This window comes from Dendrobates tinctorius, unplaced genomic scaffold (assembly GCF_039654945.1).
Source record: "Dendrobates tinctorius isolate UK_male_01 unplaced genomic scaffold, ASM3965494v1 ptg000022l, whole genome shotgun sequence".
Taxonomy (NCBI): domain Eukaryota; kingdom Metazoa; phylum Chordata; class Amphibia; order Anura; family Dendrobatidae; genus Dendrobates; species Dendrobates tinctorius.
Window position 1 is genome coordinate 105273477 of NW_027361690.1, and position 5800 is coordinate 105279276.

A 5800-nucleotide genomic window follows, 5' to 3' on the forward strand; every position below is an offset into this window, starting at 1 on the left:
GTGAAAACCGGACTCCTTCCCAGAAATCGCACGTTTTTTCAGCGCGATTTCACCGCAATTTTACCGCGATTCTGATCGCGATTTTGCCACGATTTTCTCAAGCACTTTCCAAGCGATTTGAAGCATCGCTTGGAAAGTGATTGACAGGTTGGTCACACTCGTCAAACATGGTGTTTGACAAGTGTGAGCAGCTTTTTACTATTGAGGCTGCCTATGCGGCCTCAATAGTAAAAGATAGAATGTTAAAAATGATAAAAAAAATAAAAAATCGGGGTATATTTACCTTCCGACGTCCCGCGCTGCCATCCCGGGCCTCAACGTTCCCAGCGATGCCTTGCGAGACCTGTGATGATGTTGGTCTCGCGTTACTATAGCGATCTCGCGAGACCGCTAGAGTCACGCGAGACTACGTCATCACAGGACCTTGCCGAAAGGCATCACTGGGAACGCTGTGGCCCGGGATGGCAGCGCGGGATGTTGGAAGGTAAATATACCCCGATTTTTTATTTTTTATTCTTTTTTTTACAGGGGTATGGTACCCAGGGCCTGGAGGACAGTCTCCTCTCCTCCACACCGTGGGTACCAAATGCACATAAGACGCTTAACTTCCCACATGGTGGGCATAGCCACATGCGGGAAGTATGCGCTTCTCATGCATTCCTATGGGCGCGGAATCGCGGCAATTCTTTGCGATTCCCCCCAAAGAATGATCATGCTGCGATTTTTTCCGCGATGCAATTCCGCCGTGGAAAAAAGCGTAGCATTAGCACAGCATGTGCGGAATGCCATAGGAATGCATGGGGGGCGTTCTGTACATGATTTTAAACATTTTCGCAGTGTTTTCGTGTCGAAAATCGCGGCAAAAACACTTAAAAATCGCATCGTGGGCGCACAGCCTTAAGGAATCTCATTAAGTGTAACCTGCACAGCACTTTAAGAAATCAATGATTATAATGTACTAGTGCACGCCCTTATCATCTCCCGCCTCGACTACTGCAACCTCCTACTCTCTGGCCTACCCTCCAGCACTCTGGCACCACTCCAGTCCATCCTACACTCTGCTGTCCAACTAATGTCTCCCTGCTATTCCCCAGCCTCCCCCCCATGCCAGGCCCTTCACTGGCTTCCTATTGCCCAGAGACTCCAGTTCAAAACCCTAACCATGACATACAAAGCCATCCACAACCTGTCTCCTCCATACATTTGTGACATGGTCTCCCGGTACCTACCCGCACGCAACCTTCGATCCTCTCAAGATCTCCTCTACTCCCCCCTCATCTCTTCTTCCCACAACCGCATACAAGACTTCTCCCGTTCTTCCCCCATACTCTGGAACTCTCTGCCGCAACACATCAGACTCTCACCATCAACGGAAACCTTCAAGAAGAACCTGAAGACCCACCTGTTCCGACAAGCCTACAGCCTGCAATTATCCTCAGTCTACTGAACCACCACACAGCCAGCTCTACTTTCTCCTAGTGTATCCTCACCCATCCCTGTAGGCTGTGAGCCCTCGCGGGCAGGGTCCTCTCTCCTGTACTTGTGTGTCCCTTGTCTTGCATATGTTTATTGTACTTGTCTATATTTCCCCTTTTCACATGTAAAGCGCCATGGAATAAATGGCGCTATATAAATGTATAATAGTAATAATAATAATAATCTATGGAGCATCTTATGGGGGCATAGCCTTTATGGAGCAGCATATGGGGCATATTATTCTATGGAGCATCTTATGGGGGCATAATCTATGGGGCATTTTATGGGGAAATAATCTATGGAGCATCTTATGGGGGCATAATCTATGGAGCATTTTATGGGGCCATAACCTTTATGGAGCAGCATGTGCAGCATATTATTCTATGGAGCATCTTATGGGGCCATTATTAAGCTTTGTGCAGCATTATATGGGGCATATTGTTCTATGGTGCGTCTTATGGGGGCATTATTAACCTTTGTGCAGCATTATATGGGGCGTATTTTGTATGGAGCAACTAATGGGGCCATGATGAACTGTATGGAGCATTATATGGGGCATATTATTCTATGGAGCATCTTATAGGGGCCATTATTAACCTTTGTGCAGCATTATATGGGGCATGTTATTCTATGGAGCAACTTATGGGGCATTATTAACCTTTGTGCAGCATTATATGGGGCGTATTTTGTATGGAGCAACTTATAGGGCCATGATGAACTGTATGGAGCATTATATGGGGCTCCTGATTCAATATTGATATTCAAAAACATTTAACCTACTGATGTCTCAATTAATTTTACTTTTACTGGGATTTATTTTTATTTTTGAAACTTACCAGTAGCTGCTGCATTTTCCACCCTAGGCTCATACGTGAGTCAATACGTTTTCCCAGTTTTTTGTGGCAAAATTAGGGGGGTCGGCTTATACTCGTCGGCTTATACATAAGTATATACGGTACTTTTTTAAGTCACCTTTTCTTTCTTTTTTTTTTAATCTTTTGTTATCCATTGACATTTTTCTGCGACAAATTTTTCAAATTGGTGCACGTGGATCATGAATTTTGCACAAAATACGAAACTGTTTTTGCTTTTATGTAATAATAATATATTATTATTAATTATATTAATATTATAATAAAGATTAATAGTATATTATAATAATATAATGCAGTAATATAATCATATAATACAAGTCAGAATCATATAATAATATTATATAGTATGACATATTTTTAATATTTTATATTTATTTAAATCTATATTTTTTTGCTTTTCACTTTGTTCTCGTATTTTGTAGCACAAAAAAGTCCCTTGCTCCTCTCATTTTTATTTTTTTTTTAATTACAGACACACAGAAAATCACTCCGTCCGGGGGGGGATGTTTGGCTGGAGGACATTTGTGCAAAAATGTAATGATTTAAAAAAAATAATTCTCAATTGATGAATGAGTCACAAACATTTGGTTGTTATGTCCACAGTGGCGAGTATAAAAAAAATAACAGCAAAGAAAAGTAAATAGGTATAAAATAGACTAAAAAGGCACAAGTTAAAAGAACAATAAGGAATGAAAACCTCAAAAACGACACAATAAAAGGCACAAACGCAGTAATGAATGAGAAGTTCTGCAGTGGCTGTGGCATTCATGGTTCCAGCATGTTGTTGCTGAGTGCATTGACCTGTGCATTAACCTTTGCACTTCCTTACCCGGCCGAAATAGCTCAGTTGGGAGAGCGTTAGACTGAAGATCTAAAGGTCCCTGGTTCGATCCCGGGTTTCGGCAGAAGTTTTACTAACACTAAGGTCTTTGGAAATCTTGTGGTTTTACTTTTTTTTTCCTTGAAGTGACACCATGTTTGATTCATGTGTAATAAGGAGTTTTGTGCCTTTCTGCGACACTTTATATTTCAGTTCTTCCCCACCTTTAAGACTTCTCTGCTTGCTGTCAGTGAATGGGAATATTGGCCATCCAAGCAGGTGCAGGGAGGTATGCTGGAAGATGTAGTTTCTAGGTAATATGTAGGGATGTAGATTATATAGGGGCGCGATTGTTTTGGGGGGTGATTCAGACTTGTGCAGATTGTGAGTAAATGTTATCTCCTAAATTGGGAATGGAGTCTGTTTCTTCCGCAGGTTACAGTGTAATGGAAAAAGCGCAGGAGATTTGTAATGCAGCCGGCGCGCAGTTTACATTACAGGGTTGTTCTAGGGGACGTGGCGGACAGAAGGTCTTATGGATGGGATACAGTGGTATTTAATAAAAGGGGTATACCCTTCATATAAAGTAATGGCAGATCACTGGGGTTACTGATCCTGCACTGGTGTACCGCCCTTGTACGTTCTTCCTTCAGAGCAGCGCTCTGGCCTCCCGGCTGTGCAGAGAACAGAAGCCTGTGCAGATCCCCCACCACCCCGCAGACTCGGATACCTTCCTCTCATTTCCATACCGCCCCCTACTGGGTCACATTCAAGGGAAGGGAACAAATGGCATCTCCTGGAAGTGACATCCCAGCCCCATTTATATTGATACTAGATTATGGCCCGATGCTATCGCATCGGGAGGATGCGATAGCATCACACCTCTTGCCATGTTAACCCTCAACACACACACTCCTCTCACCTTTCACCATCTCCACTCACTCTTTCACTCCACATACGACCCCTTCTCTCACTCCGTCTCTCATACTCACGCCGTCATCGCCGCTGCTCCACGATCCCCGACATCTTCTTCCGCCGGTGCCATCCTGGATCCAGACGTTGTCCACGCCGGCGACATGTTCTTGCGGCGACGCCATCTTGAGTATCATGAAATCCCGCGATAGTCAAGATGGCGTCGCCGGAAGAACATGTCGCCGGCGTGGACGACGTCGGGATCCAAAATGGCGTCGACGAAATCTAGCGAGTTTTCGCCGACGCCATTTTGGATCCCGACGTCGTCCTCTCCGGCGACATGTTCTTGCGGCGACGCCATCTTGACTATCACGGGATTTCGCCGATCCAAAATGGCGTCGCCGCAAGAACATGTCGTCGGCGTGGACGACGTCGGGATCCAAAATGGTGTCGGCAAAATCTCGCGAGTTTTCGCCGACACCATTTTGGATCCCGACGTCGTCCTCGCCGGCGACATGTTCTTGCGGCGATGCCATCTTGACTATCGCGGGATTTCGCCGATCCAAAATGGCGTCGCCGCAAGAACATGTCGCCGGCGTGGAGGACGTCTGGATCCAGGATGGCGCCGGCGGAAGATGATGTCGGGGATCGTGGATCAGCGGCGATGACGGCGTGAGTATGAGAGACGGAGTGAGAGAAAGGGTCGTATGTGGAGTGAAAGAGTGAGTGGACGTGAGTGGAGATGGTGAAAGGTGAGTGGAGTGTGTGTGTTGAGGGTTAACATGGAAAGAGGTGTGCGGTGACGTCACCGGTTACAACTGGACGGAAGTTGTTACAACCGGAAGTTGCTTAGGGCATTTATTATTATAGATTATTTGTATGTGCCAAAGAAAATGCCTCCTGTTATCCATGCTATAATTCATGCTCAGATTTACCACTTTTAGAATATGCTCACACCTCGCATTTTTGCAGCATTTTTCATGTTTTTTTCCTGAAAAGCGCAGTATTTCACTGTGTCTGCAAAGTGAATGAAATTTCTAAAATATCATTCACGATGCTTATTTTTTCCTTGCGAATTTGTAGCAGCAGCATGTCAATTCTTTTAGCATCTTTGCAGCATTTTTCACCCATTTTAATTATTGAAGAATAATGCATGTAGAAAACTTGTACCAGCTGGTAATAAAATGTCCAGGAATAAAAAGAAACCATTATGGATAAATAAGACTTTGCAAAGTTTAATCAGACTAAAACAAAGGGCATTCAAAATCATGAAGGCCGAGAATAGAGAAATAGCATTTTGAGGAGTATAAAGATCTATGTAAGAAATACAAAAGACAAATCAAGTTTGCAGTTATCCACAGGGAAACAAATTACCAGTAACATTAAAATAAATCACAAAACACTTTATACATCAATGCCAAAAAGAAAAAAAGATGGTATAGGCCCCTTAAAACATGATAATAATAAGATATTCATAGAGGACAAAGAAAAGGCTGAGATATTAAACAGGCACTTTTCATCCGTGTTCATCAATGAATTAACTGTTCCAGGGATCATTCAGCAAGGCAAAAATCAAACTTCACCACCTGATCTAATTAGTTTAACACAACAAGAAGTATGCCTGCGTCTGAGCAAATTAAACAATGAAAATTCCCCGGGCCAGATGGCATTCATCCACGGATACTGAGGGTATTGCACTAAGTAATTGCTGTAAGTT

At 43.6% G+C, this 5800-nt stretch overlaps 1 non-coding gene across 1 annotated transcript; it reads left to right on the forward strand.

The window, feature by feature from the left end:
- Positions 1 to 3183: 3183 nt before the first annotated feature.
- On the forward strand, positions 3184 to 3256 carry TRNAF-GAA (transfer RNA phenylalanine (anticodon GAA)). Its single transcript has one exon. It is a non-coding gene; the product is annotated as a tRNA-Phe (tRNA).
- The last annotated feature ends 2544 nt before the right edge of the window (positions 3257 to 5800 follow it).